Here is a 23713-nt window from a genome sequence, read left to right on the forward strand (position 1 = left end):
TGAAAACCAACTCAATCCTGCAGTGACCTCTTGTGGTTGAAACAAACAAACCTGAATTTGATGCTGGGCACCAGTTTGCCGTTTAGTGGAGATACACTGACCTACAGTTGCATTGCAATAAAAGTTTATTGCGGCTTGCAGTTATACAGCTGTGGTCATTTTGATATACATCTTCAATTAAACAAACAGAAAATGCATTGCTTTTTAAGTTCTTACATAAAAAATAAAATAAAATACATGCAAAACAACGTGCATGAATAAAAATATTTAACAAAAACACAATAACTATAATTAAGATCTAATAAGCATGATGAAAGAATGAAATACTCCAAATAAACAAGAGTCCAAATACATTTACATGATGCTGAATGAGGCTGAGAATGACATTACTTGAAATATCATTGCTTATATAATAAATCTATTGTTAAACCAGTGTAATTATAAAAAAAGCTCATAATTTGCTAATGATGTGTTAATGCTCTTCAGCCCCACATATAAACTATAATAGCATAAACTGTACAATCAATAACTATCACGCAGATATTCACAATAACTGATTCTGTGTAATTATGTGTGAGTGTAATTGCCTAAGGTCAATCTATAGCCTTGTGTGGGTTTGATGCTTATTAATGCGTGATGCTAATAGTATTTACATTTACAGCATTTGGATTTCTGTGGTTTCAATCCTTCAGTTTTATTGCACAAAACTAACTTTCTTTCTCCTGTTATAGTACATTTGTATCAACCTCTGAATCCTCATAACTGCAAGAAAATTTCTAAAACTGTGAATGTGGATCTGTAACTGTAATCTTACTTGTTTGCTGTGTTAACTGTATATGCTTATGTTCTAATTTCTTTCTTTACTTTCTTAGCCTAGTATCAGACTCTTTCTTTAATTAAAGGCCTTATTTCTTCGCCACTAACATCTGGACCAAACTCACTGTAGATTGAGTCTGAAGCAAAGGGCAAGCAAAGGGAATTTGATATAAGGTTTGTTTTCTGATCAGAATGGAGTCAGATCTCTAAGTTTGCAGCGGATTGTCTGGGATCTTCTGAAACACGACACCGGTACACACTTTTGAGCTTTTGGAGGTGGAAGTTGAAAGTCACGTTCACTCTCCAGAGCATCTTCATGTATCCCCGCCAGGTGACACTACTTTGTTTAAATTTTATTATTTCATAGTAGGCTATTATTGTAACCTTAATTATATTACATAGCCCACCCCCCAAAAGAAAATTCTCTCATGATTTTTGCCCAGATATAACGAAGAAACGCGCGAGAAGTAACGGTCCGCTGTGACTTCACGGCACTTCTCGCGCGAGTTTCTCAAGCGTTAACGTTGTGACAGTTGGCTGGAAGCTGTGGTTTATAGTCAAAATATTAGTTTAAAAGTTTAAATATTCATATTTTTCTCTCACACACCTATAATTTAGTTTCAGAAGACATTGAGTAATCTCCAGCTGCTATCGTTTGAATTACTGTCGTGTTCACTTCGTCTGGTTTTGGTCCCGTAACGTAGCCAATATGTAGCCTAACGTTACTCACGATGGATTGTTTTTCTAAAAATCTTCATGTTCATCTGAAGAAAGCAAGTCATACAAGTTACAACTGAGACAGTATGATGGTGAGTAGGCCTAAATGATGTGAGAATTTAAATTTGGGGGTCGTGTTGGCCTATTCCTGTATTCAATTAACAGGTAATAGATAAAAAAGGTATTTGTGACCTTTTGTCTCACAATTCTAACCTTTTTCTCAGAATTGCGTGACATAAACTCACAATTCTGTCTTTTCTCTCTCTCACAATTTCTAGTTTAAATACCGCAATTCTTACTACATAACACTGCGAGTTATAAAGTCAAAATTTTGAGATATAAACTCACAATTCTGAGGGAAAAAAAGTCAGAATTGTGAGATACATTTTCTTGCATTTTACTACTGGTTAGCATTAACGTGATGCTCTTTCTTACAGGTTCCTTCATTCTTTCTCTTTGCTCGTCTGTTTCTTATCCTGTTGTCCGGCCTACAGTTCTTCATATAGATTATCTTCTACTGCCACAGCCTCATAATCTTTGTCTTTCTGAGGAAGCTGCTCATACCCTCCCTCAGATTCTCCTGCCGGTGTTTTTGAGTCGGCTGAACTCAGTGTTTGGTACACCTCGGCTTTCATGCTCTTAAGAGCCTCGTACCCACCTTGACCTTCACCCTGACCCTGACCTTGACCCTGACCTTGACCTTCTGCAGCTCCTAGTGTTTGGTACACATTGGCTTTCACGTTGGCTTTCACGTTCTTAAGAGCCTCATACCCACCTTGACCTTCACCCTGACCTTGACCTTCTGCAGCTCCTATGTGGTACACCGCCTCCTCCTGCCTCTTTTTTAGGGCTTCGTAACCCCCCTCGGCCTTGTCCTTATCCGTATTCTCGGGGAGTTGGATTTGCTCATAGTCTCCACCTGTCGTCTTATCTTTAGCCTGTGCAGTCCCCTGAACACTGCTTCCACCGCGTCTTCTGCGCTTCAGCGCGATCAGCACCACGATCAACACCCCAAGAACCAACAGAATCGCAGCCACCACGATGGGAAGCACAAACTCTGGTTGTGCTACGACTACGAGAAAGAGAGAAGATGCGTTTTCATGCAAAAAAAAAGAAGAAAAAAAAAAAAAAAAAAAGAAGTGCACTATAGTGAAGTGAAAGTGTTTAGTGTCTAGCATTCATACATCAGTACAGTCAACATTAAAATGCACGGAAAACGAAAGTGTTCATAGAGCTCTGCGTGCCTCTGTTTTGGTGTGAAACTTGTAACTTAGTGTCTGATTACCACAGAAAATAATTTCTCATTAAAATAAACCATAAAACATCATTAACTTGAAATAAATGTTAACGGAATTAAAACTAATAAAAAAATTTGGCTTAATGTATTATTTTATTTCAATAAGTTGCAAAGCAACATTTCTAGCTAATTAAATAAAAACTAATAAAAATGACAAAAACACTACAAAATTAACCTAAAAACATTAAAAATATTAATAAAAATACTACAACAGAATTTTAATTACGCTAAACACTGGCTAATGAACAAGGAGTGTGTGCCTAAGGAGTGTGTGTGTGTGTGTGTGTGTGTGTGTGTGTGTGTGTGTGTGTGTGTGTGTGTGTGTGTGTGTGTGTGTGTGTGTGTGTGTTAGGTACCTTCGTAGCTGTAAACGTTGCTGAAACGGGAGAAACCTTTCCCACACACCTTCCGGCAGCTGTACAGTCCTCCTTCCTTCACGGTAATAATGTGTGTTTTTTCAGGCAGTCTTTTGCGTGGGTGATTAGGGAGTGTTTGATACCAGTAATAGGACGTGCAGACGTCAGGACAGTCTCTGCAGGAACACCGCAGACTGTTATGAGACGTTGAATCCACTGTAGTAGCAGGAGGCCCACCTGAACCACACACAGATATGACTTACAAAATAATTGATCAGTGGTTGTTCCTGTAACTCAGCTCGTAGGATAGTGACTTAACGTTAGCTAAGGTCATGGGTTAAACTCCCAGTGAATGCGTATCCTGATAAGGATAAAAGCATCTGACAAATGTATAAATGAAACCGCTCTGACAGATTCAGTGAGTAATTCGTTAGACTAATTCGAACCGATAACGTGTGAGTCGTTCTGACTGATTCACTAAAAGAGTTGACTCATAAGAGTCATTTGTTCATGAATCGGACTATGCTGGGTGAAGCGGTGTGCTTGCTTTTACATGCAGCCATGAAAACAACAAAAGAGAAAGATGTGATGGGTTGCTTTATTAGTTTTATTTATTTTAGCTTACTTTATCTTACTTGCAAACAGTGAGTTATTATCATTATACATAAATAATGTGTATACTTGTTTATAAATCTTGTGCTTAAATATATTATTAACGTGTCATGTTTTATTTGTATTATTATATAGTACCACATGGTACTCTTACATAAATGCCATTACTTAGTGTAAAGTATTATTATATATAAATATTGCTTAAATATATTGTTATTTATTTATATAAGTATTATTGTTATTATTATTAATGTAATACTTTTTATTATAATTATTATTATATACTATCACATGGCACTCTTACATATACAATATTCAGGAATGCCATGGTACCATGTCCAAAAAATACTTTCTAGTTCTAGTAGTGGTTGTGTATAAATGAAGGCGAGAGGTGAGGCAGTTATTGTAATGTTTACCTATAACTTTTAACTCCTGGGCATCAGAATCTCCTTCCTGCTGGGCAGCGTCTGCACTGATGTGGCTGTACCTGTAGGTGGCGTGACATCTGTACTGTCCGGCATCGTCTTGTGTGGCGTTGGTGATGATGTATGTGTCTTCTGTTATGTCTGCGATTGGGTTATTATCCTTATAGAATGTAGCCTTTTCCGCTTTCCCACCCCAGACTGCACACCTGAGAGCCACGCTCTCCCCCAACAGTGCAGGAGCGGCTGGAGGGTCCAACATCACCTTGAGCTCTGAGACACACAGACACACAGAGACACAGGTCAGACATCCATCATCTACTGCTGCACGAACCTGATGCTTCATTTAAAGTATGGTGTTACTGACATTAACTACAGGCTATTGGCTGTTTAAGAAAAAGGGATTCAAAATGTATATTGGAATTTTTGGAATTGAATCTATAATGATCAACTTTGTCATCGTGATGCAAAAGAGTAAATAGTTGCCATACAGTAGGAGGATAGACGAATAAACCCTGATCTTGGAGAAGTGTCAGACTTTATATTGAGATCTGACTTTTATAGACTTTGATGTTTTGGCAAGTCTGAGCACAGTTTGAGCTATTGTTGAGATTCGCCCTGTAACTATAGAGGTGACAGATGTGAGGTGTCTTTTCCTCAACATCTGAGAATCAGTTTCCATTTGCTCTCCAGTTTAGTCCCATGGCTCTTTATGGAAGCCATTGAGATTTAGAGGATATCGTTTGTAATTTTTGAGGAGGACCTGATTCAAGGAGTCAGAAATCCTTAATTTAAACCAGAGAACATGGTCTATTACTTGACTATTACATTCAGATTTAATTATTGTGAAAATTCAATATACTCTAACATCACTTGCTTAACATGTTCAAGAGCACGTAAGACTGATAGGAACTAGCTTGTGGTCAGAAAAAGTCAGTGAGATCCAGTGTTGTTTTTAAATTGAATTTAATTGCATGGACGCAGATAATCTACAAATCATGAAACTATATAAAAGCAAGTAAATAACGACAGAATTAGTATTTTTGTATTTCCCTTCAACTACACAGGGGATCTGAAATACAACAGGGAAATGAGGAAGGAGTCACCTGTCATTTTCAGCGTTACGGCATTGCTTCGTCGTGTACCGTTCTTGCACCAGAAAGTCGCTCTTTTTGCTTCTTTCAAGTCTGCATATATAACAGCCATCATCTTGTTCCGAACATCGGGTTTTAGCACGAAGCCGCTCTCTCCCCGCAACACAAAACACTTCCAGCCATACGGATCATCGTCCACATGCAGCACCAGGTTTCTTCCACCACCTTTGGACATCACAGCGCCACCTATAGATGGAGAGAGCTGAGCGTAAGGCTCCAGCTCTGAGAGAGAGAGAGAGATGATGAGGAACAGATGATCGTGAGGGAACGTTTAGAGTTCTTTAGGATGGTGTTCATACCTACGACAGTGAGTGTGTACGGGTCGCTCTTCGTTCCGCCCCGCTCACATTCGTACGTCCCGTTGTCTTTTTATGTCACTGCTGTAAGAAGCATTGAAGAACCCTGATGTGATTGTGGATCTCCATTAATGAACCATTTTATCTGTTGTTCACCCCCTCCTTTACAGATCAGAGTGATGTCATCTCCAACAAACACATCTGAGAACCACGGCAGGAGAGACACTGAGAGAAAGAATACAGACACGTCTTCTGTAACGCCAGGTTGTCTGACTACTTTACTATTGTAAAATACACTGCCCGTCAAAAAAAGTCACTGTTTGGATTTAAATAAGCAAAAGCTTAAGAGTCTATGATTGGATAATTATTGCAGTGATTATTATGTTTCTAGCATGTTATATATTTGGCAACAGTTCTTCTAACTCTAACTGATGGAGTGTGTAGCTTTTCATTTCTGAAACAATCATGTATGAAGAACATCATGTTCATATTCCAGGATGACAATGTCCAGATTCATCAGGCTCAGACTGTGAAAGAATGGTTGTGAAAAGCTTGAAGAATCATTTCCTCACATGCAGAGCTAAAATTCATTTAAAGTCTTTGGGATGTGCTGGAGGAGACTTTACAGAGTGCTGGACTCTTGCATTGACAGTGTAAGATCTTGATGACCTCTTGATGGAAATAACACCACAACTTTCTTTTCAATCGAGATGTTAATCAATTTTTGGTCCGGACTCAGAGCTGCCGATTCATGTGTGAAAATGATTCTTCAAGCTCCTCACAACTATTCTTTCACAATCTGAGCCTGATGAATCTGGATATGATCATCTTGGAATATGGCCATGATGTGTCATCATACATGGTTGTTTAAGAAATCAAGGTTGTTTACTTTGAATCAGGTTGGAGGTTCATTATAAATGACCCTCAGTGAGGTACTTACTGACACTAGAAACATCAGTATGCTGGTTGGGCGAAGTCATGAGGTTTCCTGTACCAAAGTTCTGCAGATCTGCATTGTTTTTTTCATAATGCTGTGCTTTATAATAGATTATAACTCCTCTGATCTTGTGCACAGTGAAAATGTGTGTATTTACCTGCTGGTTTTTGTCCCTTGTATTCTCTTATCAGAGCCAACAACACTGTGACATAAAAAGATAAATCAGATTATTTCTGTGAAATCTGCAATAAAATTGGATAATTTTTTGGGAAAATTTTCAACATTTATCATCATTTAAAGGGATGGTTCAGAGTAAAATCAAACTAGGGTCCTTTGCACCATGACCTTGAGCCAAACAGCCCCCCAGAAAAGTTTTTTCTGCCAGGACTTTTACGTGCTTTACCCAAATAACAGAAGTGACGTCGACGTCCGGGTTAGCGGTAGCATAAGTCATCCGCCAAGTGTTATTTAAATAAACTCCTGATGTACTTACAAACTTTCCAATGCCTCGTTTTATGAGTACAGAACCTATTTGTACTACTGTAGAAGTTTGGTACCATTCTGGGCATTATTAGTGGGGTAATTTACGAGATACAGCCTTGGATCCATTAGCGCCTGCACTAAACCATCTGGCTGATATCTCTAAATAAGCTCTAACTTTAATAATGTTCAACCAAGGGAAAAAAGGCTTGGCTCGAGGTCATGGTGCAAAGGACCCTAGGTTGATTTTACTCTGAACCATCCCTTTAATGTCAATTAACCAGACAAACAAAGCTTATTAAATCATTTGCCTCTTCTGTTGCAGGAAAACTGCAAACTGGTTGGTTTGAATGAAACTTCAACATGAATGTAGCAAATATCAACAATCACAAACCCATTACACAGAATCAGACAATAAGATGATGCTGCATAAACTCTTGTGTTTTTACCTGACAGTGTCAGCAGAGACCTCATGTCCATCAGCCGAGCTACGCTGTCCGTCTATCAGAAAGTAAAATATGGGGAAGTGGACTACAACAATAACCTAACAAAAATAAAACAATAGGTAGTTATATTTAAAGTGTTTACAAATTCAAAACAGTCCAAAACCACAATGGGCTTTATGCACAGCTGCACTACTTCCTGAACTTCAGGCAGGTCCTTTGTTTCCTGTCTGCCATTATTGGACAAACTGATTAATTCAGGTGGTCAGGCACACCTGGATTAATCAGTTTGTCCAATCATGGCAGACAGGAAACAAAGGACCTGCCTGAAGTTCAGGAAGTAGTGCAGCTGTGCATAAAGCCCATTCCTTCAAATTAAGCTGAAGTTCTGTTCTGAGGGGTGGCAATCTGGCTTTGCCAAGAAGAAAGATGACATGAGCTAAGACTATTCTGTAATCTAATTTAGGACACAGAGCCATATCCCTTTACACTGGCATCTGAAAATTGTGCAGTTGAGCCAAAACCATGTGGCTTCAAACATTAGTCAATTGTAAATGCATTAATCTGATCCAGACCAGTAACCCATTCAATCATTGTTGGTCAAGAACTGGAGGAATCTCATCATTCCAGCTATACATTGTCCTGCATGATTCCTGTAAAATGAGCTTGACTGGATCTTGAAAGGATCATAGACTGAGCTGATCGCGTCAAATGGTGGATAAAACAGCGCAAGCGCATAAACACAGCGCGTAATGCACGCACGTGAAATGTAAACATGCAGAACTCTCAAATCCCAAACTGGAGCACAAAAAAATATGATTGTGTGCACAAATTAACAAGTCGCAAGCAGAAATAACGAGAGTTACGTATGTAACTGCGGTTCTATGAGTTCTGGATGACCGCCAGAGGCAGTGCTTCACACTGGATACTATCTCTCGTTGCAAATGCATAGGTCGAGTCTAATACAAACAATGTCCCTCGTGACCAGGATGACTCGGGGTGCTCCCCTATTTAACCCCGTGACTTCCTGCAGACTGTCCCTACGGAATCTTCTCGCCTGACTCCGAGTGACAGAAAGCTCTGGCGGTCATCCAGAACTCATAGAACCGCAGTTACATACGTAACTCTCGTTCTATTTCGTTCTTCCTGACCGCCAGAGGCAGTGCTTCACACTGGATGACTTATACAACAAGGTCACGAGGAGGTCCAACTCACCCTTAAGAGGAAGTTGAGGGTCCTGACAGGACAGCTGTTCCAATATTACCGGAAGCAGCCACATTGACCCTGTAGTATCTGGCAAATGTATTTGTTGATGACCACGTAGCTGCTGCACAGATGTCACTTAGAAGGACCCCTTTTAATGCAGCCCAAGACGTTGATATGCCTCTTGTCGAATGGCATCTCACCCCCAAAGGCACTGGATATTTATTAGATGTGTAGGCGTGGGTGATAACCTCAACTACCCAGTGCGACAATCTCTGCTTTGAGAGGGGCTGACCTCTTTTTGGGCCCCCGTGACAGAGAAAAAGTTGGTCTGATTGTCGAAAAACTTCTGTGGCCCTCAGATAGGCCCGGAGAGCTCTTACTGGGCACAGCAGTGTGCTTCCACTTTCTTCCAGCGTGTTTGACATCGGAGGATTAAACACTGCCAGCTCAATAGCCTGGTTCCTAAAAAGGGCAGAAAGCCGCTTGGGGAGAAATGCTGGGTTGGGCCATAACGTCACAACTGAGCCATCTGCGTTCCAACGCATACAGGATGTGTTAACTGATAACGCGTGAAGTTCACTCACCCGCTTAGCTGAAGCAATGGCCAAGAGAAACGCTGCCTTCAATGAGATCCACTTCAGATCGCTCTGCTCTAGAGGTTCAAACGGGGGCAATGTAAGAGACTTTAAGACTAGGCCCAGGTCCCATAAAGAAACCCTAATGGCCTGAGGGGGGCGCAGTCGCTGAGCACCTCTAAGAAACTGAGTAACCAAGGCATGAGAACCCAATTGCTGACCATCTATTCTTACGTGATGTGCTGAAATTGCAGCCACATAAACTCTTAAAGTAGCAGCTGCTCTATTCTTTTCTAATAGTGACTGCAGAAAACGTAAAATCAGAGGAACAGGGCAGTGCTCTGGGACCACTGCTTGCTCCCTACACCAATCAGAGAAAAGCTTCCATCGATAGGCATAAGCACTCCTGGTGGAAGGTGCTCTAGAGTTCAATATGGTGTTCTGGACCCCTTGATCGCAGGCTCCAAAGAGTGGTTCCGGCCCCTCAGAGGCCACACACAAAGCTGCAGGCGGTCTGGATTCGGGTGCCAAATCTGACCCTCCAACTGCTGGAGGAGATCCTTTCTCCTGGGAAGAGTCCAAGGATCCCCGTCTAGGAGCCTGTACATCACTGGAAACCAAGGTCTCCCCGGCCAGTTTGGCGCCACTAGCAGGAGCCTGTGGTGCTCTTGAAGAACCCTGTGAACAGTCACCCCGATCATCGGTATCGGGGGAAAGGCATAGAGTAACCGATCTGGCCAGGCGTGGGCTAGAGCATCCTGCCCCAGCGGACTGGATTCCTCTGCTAGTGAGAACCAGAGACGGCAGTGGGTCGTTGTCGCCGAGGCAAATAGGTCCACTTCTGCCCTGCCAAACCGCTGCCATATCATCTCTACCACTTCTGGGTTGAGCCTCCACTCCGTTGATGGAATTCTGTGGCGCGACAACAAATCTGGAACCACGTTTAATACCCCTGGAATATGCATTGCTCTGATACTTGCCAAGCGAGGGAAGGCCCAAGTCAGCAGTTCCTGCGATACTTGAAGGGATTGGCTGGACCTTGTGCCCCCTTGATGGTTGATGTGATAAACCACCGATTTGTTGTCCGACCTGACGAGAATATGCCTGCCCTTCAAAAACGGAGCGAGGTGCTTCAGAGCTCGCAGAACTGCACGAAGTTCCAGGGTATTTATATTCTCGCCCTCTTCCCGAGGACCCCATTGTCCTGTGACTGCTCTGTGTTGCCAGACTGCCCCCCAGCCAGTAAGGGACGCATCGGTCTGGACTATCTCCCTTCGAGAAGGAATCATGCCCAGAACAACCCCCTTGGTCAGATACAATCTGCTTCTCCAAGACTTCAGGGCCAGAAGGCATCGCTGTGTCACCTTGATCAACCTGTTCTTGTGCCAACTGGGGTTCAAGTGGAGACTGTTCACCCATCTTTGAAAGGGGCGTAGTGAAAGGAGGCCCAATGGTATGACTGCCGCTGCTGCCGCCAACATACCTGTGAGCCTGAGGAAGCACCTGAATGGAAGTCTGGCATGCCTCCGAAACCGTTGAAGGAGTAGTAGTATATTGTCCACTCGTTGTTCTGATGGAGTGGCTTTCATTGACTGTGAGTCCAGCGCGAGACCTAGGAACCCCACAGATTGACTTGGAATTAATCGGCTCTTGCTGAAATTCACAGAAAGGCCCAGTCGAGTAATATGTGCGAGCAGCTGTGTGATTTCTAACACTGCCTGCTCCTGAGAGTGGGAGCAAAGGAGCCAGTCGTCCAAGTATGGAAGCACCTGTAGCCCTGTGGCTTGGATTGGAGCCAGTGCGGCCGCCATGCACCTCGTGAAGACTCGTGGCGATAGAGAAAGGCCGAATGGGAGGACACGGAATTGATAGACCTGGTCCTGGAATGCAAATCGGAGGAACGGCCTGTGTTGAGGAGCAATTGGAATATGGAAGTAAGCATCCTTTAGGTCTACCGTAGTAAACCAGTGCTGCTGCTTGACCGCCTGAAGAACATCGGTTATGCGCAACATTCGAAATGGCAAGATCTTCAGGAACTTGTTGAGGCCGCGAAGGTCGAGTATGGGCCTTACACCGCCATCCTTCTTTGGAATGAGGAAGTAAATGGAGAAAAACCCACCTAGCCGTTCTGACCAATCTACTGGTTCGATGGCACCTTTCTCTAGGAGTTTTGCTATTTCTTGTTTTAAGGCAAGTGAACTGTTGGGGTCTGAGACTACGGTCATCCTGACCCCTTTGAAAGCGGGCGGCCGCCGTCGGAACTGCAGCTTGTACCCCTGGGTTAGTGTTGCTATAACCCATGGGTCGGAAGTTGTTGTTTCCCAGTAACTGAGCTGCTGATAAGAAAACCGTCCGACGGCCGGCCGCTGACCTTCAGGACCTACGTCCATGGCCTCTAGCATCCCTGGTGGGCCGTTGGCCAGGTGCTCTACCCCTAGGAGCCTGAAATACTTGCTGACCCCGAGCCCGGGGCCGCGGAGTAGAATTTTCTACACGTGGTGATCTCGGAGGCTGGCCCCTGTGAAGAGCACCTGGGCGTGTTGAAAACGTAGAGCGTGGCAGTTCATACCCCCTAGAAGGCTGTCGGTAATTTACGTGAGCCTGTGGAACTCTCCTCAGGTCAGCAAACTGCTGCCTGGTCTGATTCACCTGGACACTACGCTCCAGCGTCTCCTGTGCAGCTGGCCCAAAGAGTTGCCCTGGAACTACAGGAAGGTCCCTTAGTGTTCTCCTACATGCCTCAGACAGAGGTGATTGTGCAAGCCAGACTTGGCGGCGTGCTTGTGTGAGCGTTGACATAAGCCTTCCCAGCTCTCTTGTCATGAATGCCACTGCCTGAAGGGAGGCATCACTTAAGTTTTGGTTAAAAGGATCACTCCCTGATGATTGAAGGGACTGAGACAGGGCCAACATGAGATGGGAGAGAGAATTGCCAATGCGACCCATTCGTGCTGCCGTGTTATATGCCTGGATAAGATGATCATCTGTAATCCTGCATTGTGGCCGGGGGCATCGAACATTAGGCCTCAATACCTCCTCTGGGGAAAGAACAAACGAGGCAATAAAAGGATCAACCTTAGGCATCTGACCCAAGCCATAAGTGTCTGCATCCTGCATCGCAGCCAATGCCCTGTTTGCACTAGTGGGGTGCATAAGAGACCTAGGGTTAGCCCAGCATCTTTGCAACTCCTCGATATAATCCTTTGATGGTGGAATTGTAAGAGGAGAGGGATGCGCTGAACCTCTGAAAAAAGCACTAGAAGAGGTTGCCACCGCCGGGGCTGTGTCAAGACCCAAGCGAGCCAATGCAGCCTGAAGAGCTTGCTTCACCAGCTCTTGCTCTGACTGTGGACCTTCTGCCGATCCATGACCAGCTTCCTGTGAGCCATCATGGGAGAATTGGGATTGATGATCAGATATAACCTCCATTTCTCCATCATCATCATCATAGAACTGGCTCTGAGAAGCCGCCATTGAAAGGACATCCTCCTCCCCAATGGGTGACTCCTTAGCAGGGCTTTCGACTGAGGATACTAGTCTCTCGCTCGGTTGCAACTTCATAAGCAAAGACTTGATCTGAGCAAACTCAGCCGTCAGCACATCCACCTTCTTCCCTAAAGGGTCTTCCTTGGGTCTTTTACCAGCGGAAGCACTGGTTGATTCAGTATTTTTACGCTTACTTGTTGTTTTACTTGGTGGAGGTGGTGGTAGCGACTCTCCCAAAAGCCCTTCCACCATGGTTACCCTTGAAGTCCTCCTCTCCCAAGACATGACGCTACAGTTCATGCAAGCGTCTTCTGTAAGGCCCTGTTTAAGGTGTTCTAGGCCTAAACAGGAAGGGCAGCAGTCATGCCCATCATCCGCCTGGAGAACAGCCATGCACAATGTGCAAGTATGAGGTAACTTTTCCATTCTGGTTCCGGAAGATATTTAGTAGGTCGAGCGGAAACACTCTGACTGTCACTGTCCCAAGCAAGCCTTGCCAGAAAACTTACTAGAGAGAAATAATTTCTATACAATATATTATACACACACCATTGTAGTGTACATGTAATATATAACAATCCTATATTATAATTAATGCATGTATATTTATATATATACACGAGGCCCAAGCTTATAATAATTTTTTTTTTTTTTTTACAACTGCTAGCTCATTCAATGACACAGTAGATGAGTATTGTACCTATTAGTCTAGATATCAATCGCTATACAGAGCGCACACACTCCGAGCGTGGTCTTAACTAACTTAACTTACAGCTGCAAGTTATTATGGTCTTTTCAACGAGCGAAAACACTCTGTCCAGCGACCAACACAATGCCAGGAAAACGAGAACGAACCCCAGCATAAATGTAAACAAACTCACCTGCTTTATTATCAATGCAATCCCAACGAATCCGTTGCAGCCTCTGGAGGACGCGCAATCGCGAGACACCAACAATGCTTCCTGTTGCGAGGCTGTGTAGAACGGATTCCAGGTTTTTTTTTTTTTTTTTTTTTTACATAATCTACGACCTGCATACATGCACGCGAGAAGATTATAGGGACAGTCTGCAGGAAGTCACGGGGTTAAATAGGGGAGCACCCCGAGTCATCCTGGTCACGAGGGACATTGTTTGTATTAGACTCGACCTATGCATTTGCAACGAGAGATAGTATCCAGTGTGAAGCACTGCCTCTGGCGGTCAGGAAGAACGAAATAGAACAGCCGCGAGTCCTGACAGGTTCTACACACGCAAGTTCTTTTCTACACGCGCGCGCAGATTTGAACACGCGCAGCTGAAATCTTTATGCACACGAGTCAGTTTTAACACTTTAAGGGGCGGGGCTCAGACCTTCCTGTTAAAGGGATAGTTCACTTTGAAATTCAATTTTGATATGTTTTAGCTTACCTCAAGGGCATCCAAGATGTAGGTGTCTTTTTTTCCGCAGTAGTTTCAATTTTGATATTTTTAGGTCAAACCGTTCTTGTCTGTCAGTCATATAATGCAGGTCTATGGTCACTGTCTCAAAGAGCATGCACAGAGTCCAAATTAAAACAATTCCCCGTCGTCCAAATTAAACAATTCCCCATCGTAAGTACACATTGATGGCCTAAGACACGAAACGAGCGGTTTGTGTGAGAAAACGAACAGTATTTATATCGTTTGTACCTCTTATACACAGCCACGTCCAAGTGATCTGATCTGACGTGTACGCAGACTGGTGCATAGATATATACACTAGATGTCGCCTTGTCTACGGCAGTTCATTGGAACGAATGTCTTTAAGGCGACATCTAGTGTATATATCTATGCACCAGTCTGCGTACATGTCACACACCAGGATGCGCACGCGCCCTCAGATCACTTGGACGTGGCTGTGTATAAGAGGTAAAAACGATATAAATACTGTTCGTTTTTTCACACAAACCGCTCGTTTCGTGTCTTAGGCCATCAATGTGTACTTACGATGGGGAATTGTTTAATTTGGACGATGGGGAATTGTTTTAATTTGGACTCTGTGCATGCTCTTTGAGACAGTGACCATAGACCTGCATTATATGACTGACAGACAAGAACGGTTGGACCTAAAAATATCAAAATTGAAACTACTGCGGAAAAAAAGACACCTACATCTTGGATGCCCTTGAGGTAAGCTAAAACATACCAAAATTTAATTTCAAAGTGAACTATCCCTTTAACAAATGCCATATCGCAGCTTCTCTGAAAATCTTTTGATTGGTTGCTATGCCGTGAATGATGTCCTCCTGTTGCGATTGGCTGTTGTTGTCTCTTTCCGAACGAAGACACTCAAAACAGAAAGCGGGATGACAGACCTTAAGACGTTTTTTTACGTTTTCTTTCAAAGTTATACACGTGTTTATATGTTAAATGTATCGTTTAGGTAGAATTAACACAAAATAGTTTTTTTTATGTGTTTTTTGTTTTTGATACAAGGATCTCTTTTGACCTGATTCGAAGTTTGTAAGCGATTTAAATATTTAGGACATTTTTACATAATTGACTTGTGTAACTTATATAGGTAAGGTAACACAGACAACTCTTGATGTTATAAACTAAAAATAGCTAGACACATTATTATTTTTTTCTCCGTGTAAGTAATTAATAAATGTATTAAATATATTAACATTTTCCTTTATGTCAGTTGTTTTCTCACAACATGCTACTTCTTGCTTAATAGCGATATAAGAGTCACATGACCTCAGCATTTGCAGGAACCAAATTTTCAATAATTTTATCAGAAATGTGGCCCACTCACAGCTCCTTCCCTTATAGTCCAGTCATTTTATGAAAAAAGGTTGAACAAATTGCAACAGAAGCAAACTCAACTGATTTTGTATCCTCAATATGTCCTGAGTAAGGGAAAAAAAAGCCCAGAAGAATCCTATTAGGGGAAAGTTTAGAAAAAGACCCAAATATATCCTATTCATACACCTATTCATTTTTCTTCTTATGTGAATGGGTACACATTTTAACCTTTAGATATCACCATGAAAATTACTGTTGAGTTGATTACTTACATCAAGACAAACAAAAAATGTATTACAAGTTTTTGAAATTGTTTGTTACCATGGAGAAACAGTGCATAATCTAATTATGTATGTGCTAATTTGCATAAATACCACAACAGATCTAAACATTGGGTATAGCTAGGCGAAAATATCTTGTTGAATCTTGTTGACATATAACAGTAAAATACTTAATGTTAAGGTCTGTATGGAACCCATTTAGGCTACCCATGAGCATTAATACATAGAGGCAGGAAGAAGTACTTTAGAAACCAGCCTTTATTAATTTTTAAGAGATTGGGTTTGAGGCTGGGTCTGTGGGACTGTTTCTGGGGGACGAGTGTGTATAACTTTGAAAGAAAACGTAAAAAAACTTCTTACGGTCTGTCATCCCGCTTTCTGTTTTGAGTGTCTTTATTCGGAGAGAGCCAGGGGGGAAGGAAGTCGACCGGAAGTTGAAGTCGGCCGCGTGCCGCCATCTTGTAGCAGAACTTCACCTGCAGTTAGCATCCCATTGACTCCCATTCATTTTGGCGTCACTTTGACAGCGAATAACTTTACATCTGAGGCGTTTGAAGACTCCATTTGTCCATTATTTATTTCTAAAGAAACACGACAATGTATAAAATGCTCCATTACCTTGTAGCTTATGTTATGGCCCCGTAGAAGCAGTTTTTGTAAAAGTAGGCTAACGATTGCGTCATAACCACGCGACTCTCTGTCGCACAGTAGAGAGATTACCGTATGGACAGGAGGAGAAGCTCGCGGGCAATCGGGGGGACGTGGAGGCAAAATGACAATATAATTAATCAGAATACCTAGCAAAAGTTTCTCCTGCTCCAGCTCATGGACAGCTCCTACTCACACTCTCCGTCTCTGCAAGTTTCGGAAGGGAATGATTCAGATTTCTCTTGGCACAGCTACTAGAAGACAGACGGGTTGCTCACGTGGTCCGTGTAACGCTTTGCTCGGTTTGAGTCTGCGCGTCAGGAAAGGAAGTGCTAAGAAATCGCTAAAAATGGGCTTCACTTGTCTCAATTGAGTTCCAATGGGGTCGCTGTGTCCATTTCTTTTACTGTCTATGGAGAGAGCCAACAACAGCCAATCGCAACAGGAGGACATCATTCACGGCATAGCAACCAATCAAAAGATTTTCAGAGAAGCTGCGATGTGGCATTTGTTAACAGGAAGGTCTGAGCCCCGCCCCTTAAAGGAGAACTCCGGTCAATTTTAACATTGAGCTCATTTTTTTGTACATTTGGAGTGCTGTCAGTACAGAGAACAACGACAAAAATCGGTGTTGCCTACACCGAGTTATCCTCTTTTTAAAATTTGCACCCTGTTGACTTCAATGGGGCAAGTTTTAAACCTGCTTTTAGCCTCTTAACATCCTTGATGTGTCATTACAAGTACACAGGTCATGTGAGTGATTCCTTCAGGGTGAACGCGGGTTAATCTGACTGCAGTAGATGTGAAAGAAATATATAAAAAATGATGTATATTCAGCCAGAGCTCATACCTGTGTTTACATCCTGTTTTCGGTCGAAGTCCAAAGTAGTCGATTGTCGAGTTCACGCGCATAGGTTTAGTACCTATGATCACGCGCGTGAACTCGACAATCGACTACTGTGGACTTCGACCAAAAACAGGATGTAAATACAGGTATGTGCGCTGGCTGAATAAACATCATTTTTATTAATATCTTTCACATCTACTGCAGTCAGATTCACCCGCGTTCACTCCGAAGGAATCACTCACATGACCTGTGCACTTGTCACACATCAAGGATGTTAAGAGGCTAAAAGCAGGTTTAAAACTTGCCCCATTGAAGTCAACAGGGTGCAAATTTTAAAAAGAGGATAACACGTTGTAGGCAACACCGATTTTTGTCGTTGTTCTCTGTACTGACAGCACTCCAAATGTACAAAAAAATGAGCTCAATGTTAAAATTGACCGGAGTTCTCCTTTAAAGTGTTAAAACTGACTCGTATGCGTAAAGATTTCAGCTGCGCGTGTGTTCAAATCTGCGCGCGCGTGTAGAACCTGTCAGGACTCGCGGCTGTTATTTCTGCTTGCGACTTGTTAATTTGTGCACACAATCATATTTTTTGTGCTCCAGTTTGGGATTTGAGAGTTCTGCATGTTTACATTTCACGTGCGAGCTTTGTCACGTTGCTCACACTGTTGCAATTCACTTGCGCGCTGTTTATGCGCTTGCGCTGTTTTGTCCACCATTTGACGCCATAGCACGTCTACTATGATTTGCCCTTTACAGAGTAGGCTACAGAGAGTCTTGAAACTGAGAGGGTCTGTCTGCATTCACCATTGGAGCCCTAGAGCCCTTTGGTGGTCAATGTCTTGCTCTGGAATGGATTGCAAGACCTCACAACTGTTGCTGTCCCTCTGTGTCAGATGGAAACTACCTTAAGAGCAGCCAGATCTTTGGCAATCTGAATTGCTTGATTTCTTCTCTGCTCTTCAGACAATCGTCCAAACAGAAATTCTTGGAAACAGTTTTAATTTCCTCTTTCCGTCTCCACATGAATGCACACACTCAGATAACTGGGCAGATAACTTGGATTTAGTAGAGGCAGATCTGCGCCGTTTGTTGTATGACTGCACACCCGAGTTTCATAACAGCTCACTGGTTTTCCTCTTGATGTTGTTTTAGGCACTCATTGACAATAACAGGAAACTCCACCAGCCGCACCGATTTGGAACCATGTTTCATGGTTTTCTCTCTTCATTGTAAAATACAAATAGCATGCACATTCAAACCGAGGGGGAAAATGGATTTGAATGCAGCTTCCAAATAACCAAAAATTATATTTTTTACATTTGATAATTAACCCTTTAAAGCGTACAATCACACCGGTGTGATTAGAATGTTCAGTGTGTCACATGATCAACTGCTAAATTAAAGGTGCTCTAAGCAATGTTGGGTGAAGTTACTTCTTGTTGACATTCAAAGAATTGTCAAACAAAACAAAGGCTAGCTCGACCCTCCCTCTTCCTCATCCCGTCCCCTCCCCCTCCCTTCCGTGCTTCCTGAAACAGTCATGAACCATTTAGAAAAACCAAACTGGATTTAACCTGTCCAGCAAAAACAGAGACACCTGAACGTCGGATTGGAAGCCCTTCTGTCGGCGGAGTTCTCGTCACCTTTTGAACGCTTTTCCGATGTAAATTTGGGACTTCGCGCGTTCCTTCTCCTTTTCCCTCTTCTTTGTTATTTGTTCATCGGAATGTCATCTCTGTGGTCGTGTGTTGGCCATATCAAAATTCTCAAGAATATACATTTTTAACATTAGTCGTTGTCATTGTCTAGGACATCTCTCCTCTAGCTAACTTCCCTCTTCATGCTTCTCTCTCCTCCACTCCCCACACCCCCCTGCATGTGCACGTGCACTAACCCCACCCCCCCCACCCCCAGATCATTCTTGTCGGTTATTGGCTGGAACACTGTTTGTTATGTTTCGTGGTCCAGGCTGGGCCAGTTTGTTTTTGTTGCCGTTTGTGGAGACTGGGCTGTCTACAGAGACCGCGTTTTTTTTACAGTGTGTTCAGGGGACAGGAAGCTAGCGGATAGTGAGGAGATGTTTGCTGAATGTGACAAAAAAAAAATTGGCCTAAAAAACTTACTAATATGGCCTAAAAATATACTGTTTATACTGTGCCTTTCACCATAAAGAAAATAGTAAATGTGTGAACAAGTGACTGATTTCAGCATCTGTTTATAATGTAGGGGGCGGGACGTTTTAGATTCTAGAGAGCATTTGATTGGACAGAAAATCTGATGAGAAGCTGAAGTTCAGATGGTGTCATCAAAATTATTAGGCTCGTTTGAGGTGATCAAAATCCACCAGAACCGATCATTGCAGGAACAGGAACGCCCTCCACAGGCTTTTAGCCTCTTAAAGGTTCTATCAGTGATTTCAGGCCCCCCCCCCCAAAAAAAGATCACACTCATCTAATCTTTCCTAACGATCCGCTAGCTGCCCGCCCCATAAGCATGCCGTCAAAAAAACACGTCTCTGTAGGCAGCCTAGGCTCTGAGATCTGCACACAAAAACAATTGGTTTCACCAACCACTCAAAACCAAAACATATAGGCCTGGTTTCACAGACAGGGTTTAGATTAAGCCAGGATTAGGCCAAAGTAAGTTCAGTTAGGACATTTAAGAAGCTTTTATGAACGTGCCTTAGAACAAAACATGGTGTGCATCTTGAGACAAAACAATAGCACTGACATATTTTAAGATATATCAGTGCGAGTTGCTTTCAGTTAAAACAGCTCAAACATGCAGTTTAGTCTGAGACTAGACTTAAACCTCGTCTGTGAAACCGGGGGATAGTGTTCTAACCAATCACCGACAGGGGGTGGGTGTTGTGAGGTTTTGTGCTCGTGCAAGGCTGCACGCGAAGTCGGAGCTGAAGAAGAAGCTGGCTCAAAACCTCACAACACCCTCCCCCTGTCGGTGATTGGTTGGAACAGTATTTGTTTTGGTTTTGAGTGGTTGGTGAAACCAATTGTTTTTGTGTGCAAAAACCCTGGGTTTCCCGAAACCTTCTTAACGCTACGTCGTTCTTAAGTTACGTGTTACGTGATACGTGTTTCCCGAAACGTTCTTAAGAATACCTTCTGTAAGTCATACGTTCGGAAGGTTGGTCTGGACCACTCTTAGCTTTACCTTATCACAATTGCAGGTCTATACGAATATAATTCTGAAGTTTTAATGCACCCAGACAGTGTTCAATAGGCTAATTTCAAGTGTTTTCATGCAAATAATAAAATTGTCATTATACGGATTGTTGTTAGATTTTTAATTAGGCTATATTATCCAAAGGTAGCCTACATCAGCTGCCGAACCATTAAAGGCCTAATAGTCTATTTAAAGGGAATGATTGTGGTGGGGAGTTTGCTCAAACTATGGCAGCGATACAGCGCATAGTTGTTCTAAAAGACGGTGCCGTCCGCGGAGCGCTTTCAAAGGCCAGTGAAAACATAGACTACTGTCAGTTAAGTCCTATTCGGACGCTAATTGTTTATCATGGGCTCGCACGGTGCATTTACAGGGGTAAGTGATTTTATTGCCGTCCGAATCCATAATGCAATGTTTTTTCTCACGCAACCTGCATAAAAATCCCTGGCCAAATAGTTTTTTGACAAACAGGTCATGTGGGAATTTAATTGCCGTCTGAATCCACATCTCTGAGTTTACAAAAAGAGGTTCAAAATTCACTGTTTAAATCCTTTCTGATCACTAGCCTACCTAGTACCGTATGTAAGATGTACACTTTTATTACTGAAATGCTGGAAAGTATTTACAAGAACGTTCACTATTTCATCGCAGCTCCACCTCAGCGAACAAAAAGAAAAAAAAGAAAAAGATGAAAGCACGTGCCATTTTTAAAATGGTTATTGTGGCAGCAATAGCCTATATGATACAATTTTAAAATATGTAGGCTAGGCTATTATAGTTTGGATTTTTTTTTTATAATATCCCATGAGTCCTAATAAATGCAATTTCAACTATTTCTGAAGTGCTTCTTTTATAAAGAACACCGCTTTCTCACATAATGCAGTGTATTAGCCCCTGCACGAGAGAATAACTGATTCTCGAGCCTGGAGAACCCACGGGGTCAAATTTGGCCGCTGTTAATTGCTGCTACCCCAAAAATTTTTTTGTCAAATTTAACTTCAAAAGCCCAGAGTGCCACTTCTGGCCCCTGCATAGAGACACCTAGTGGATGAATATTGAACTCACAAGTGCCAGAGTGGTAGTAACAAGATGGCTGACCACATGCTGTTTTGTTGAGCTGGAAACCTACCCAAACAAAATCGTCTTCTCAGCAAACCAGTGGTTGGTAAAATTGTGTATTTTCTGTTAATCTATTTAGTATTAGCTTGCAGAATGCCTAGAAGTACGTTTTATATTCTTTTTGGATAAATTAGCGACTCTGAGCTAGTTCAAAAAACGATGGGCCAAAAATGACCCTCTGGGTGTATGGGTTAAAAAAAATGTCGGGTCAAAAATGACCCTTTGGTTCTGAAAGGGTTTGCGGCAGAAAACTACTGCAGTGCAGCCAAAATGCTCTGTTCGACTTATCTGAGATCCTTTACTCTTCCCTGTGGATGACCTGTGACCTACTTTCTGTAAGATCTGAATTTTTGAGATTGAATTTTTGAGATTGAATTTTAGAAAACTGAATTTGTTCATCTTGAAAACTTGAATCTGTATTTTTTTTAACTGAATATTTGCAATATAAGAATTCAGAACAAAAAAACTAGCTGTTTGAAAATACGTCTATAAAATTCAGCCATAAAAACATTTCAATTTGTTAAATTTCAAATGTTCAATATTCGTAAAAAAAAAAAAAAAAAAAAAATCAAATTCAGAACTATTTAAACTACCACCTAAAATTCTATTTTGTTAGATTACACTTGCAAATAATTCAAATTTACACAATTCAAATTCAAATAATTTTGTCATATTATAAGCTCCATAGTTTGCCATTTGATGTTTCTCATACACAACGCAAATCGTATAATCAAAAAGAGTTGGGTAATTTTGTAGAGGCAAAAGTTCAAATTGAAACGTTCAGTTGAAAAGGTCGCAAAATGATACCATTTATTCGAAGTCTGGAACCCCGATTTACAGTGGATACAGTTGGGGCTATTTATAGAATGTGTTTAGCGGGCAACCCCAGACCAGACCACTGCTAGCCTACTATAATTTAACTATTCAGATATAATGTAAGCAAATTTAAAAGTGCAGCCTTATAAAACTAACTTTATCTTTATGTCAGTAGCTAGTACTAGGCCGACTCTTCTTCCTCAGTTTTTTTTTTTACACGTAGCATATAAGTGATCGTATTAGTGCCCCTGCTGTTGGCTGTTCATATTGCTTTATTAGACTTTTTTTTTTTTTTTTTTTTTTGCCGACGGCCCTTGGTTGAACGGCCGTTCTGGACTTTTCCAGAACGCACAGATTGTCAGTCCGTCCCTGTTGTAACACATTGCATACATGAACATAGGTCTAGTACATTAAACACAAGCTTAACAGACATTGTAACACATTGCATACATGAACAAGATAAACCATAACAAACAATTCTCTCCTTTTTAAAGTGTGCTCACAACTTTTTTAAATGGCCGTGCAAGTTTGCCAATTTTACCTTAATGTTCCACCGTTTGTGCAGTGCGTGGATGAAGAAATAGCGGCGTCTTCCTCAAGCAGCTCTCCTACTGTAGCAGGTTGATTGCAATGGGTTTAATCATGCTCATTCCCTCTGGGCCAATCAGGACGAAACTGCATGCTTTATAGGCAGGGGTGTTTGCCCTCTTTAGCGACTGACTCCTTGTTGCCAAATGCACATTTCCGCTCTGGATTGTCAGTCACAGCTAAACGACAGGGAATGCAGTGTGGTTCATTTGTGTTATCTATAGGCCTCGTTTGTGTTCGGATGGGCATTACAGTGTGTAGTGTCTCCCTGTCACAAACCTGATCCTTCCTGTAACGGAACCTGGTTGAGTTTTGCTGCTGGTAGGTTGTTCATCTTTTCTCCTCTCTGGATATTTTCCTGACTGTTTATTTAATCGGTCATTTTATTGTAGGCTCCGTGTAGCTGTACTATCAGCACTTTTGGTGCATTGGTGTGAGGCTTCTTGAGGGGTATGTATGTAGGCTATATCAGTTTGCATCGCGTGTGTATTTTTTTTTAATCATAAACTGTTACTGAATTTTGTTTGTGTACATCAGGGCGGTAAACTGCTTCGCTCGCGCTGGTATTTGCACTAGCCCTCCTCTTGCTGCCACGCTGCTGTTTTGTCTCAAGTTCAATTGATGTCTGTTTTCACCATAGACTATTTATCGCGTTGTATATGAGC

General features: G+C 42.2%; 1 pseudogene and 1 gene segment (V, D, J or C); both read right to left on the bottom strand.

The window, feature by feature from the left end:
* Nucleotides 1-23713, bottom strand: part of LOC311284461 (Ig kappa chain V-III region MOPC 63-like) — a 945935-nt gene that overhangs the window by 698230 nt on the left and 223992 nt on the right.
* On the bottom strand, nucleotides 108-23106 carry LOC311283848 (basement membrane-specific heparan sulfate proteoglycan core protein-like; annotated as a pseudogene). The gene is made up of 9 exons (XR_014630353.1): nucleotides 23002-23106; nucleotides 7537-7631; nucleotides 6765-6809; nucleotides 5674-5895; nucleotides 5327-5596; nucleotides 4215-4493; nucleotides 3187-3423; nucleotides 2309-2605; nucleotides 108-2215 (listed from the first exon to the last, which is right to left on the bottom strand). The product of XR_014630353.1 is annotated as a basement membrane-specific heparan sulfate proteoglycan core protein-like (transcript).

Source organism: Rutilus rutilus (genome assembly GCF_951802725.1).
Source record: "Rutilus rutilus genome assembly, chromosome: 24".
Classification (NCBI taxonomy): domain Eukaryota; kingdom Metazoa; phylum Chordata; class Actinopteri; order Cypriniformes; family Leuciscidae; genus Rutilus; species Rutilus rutilus.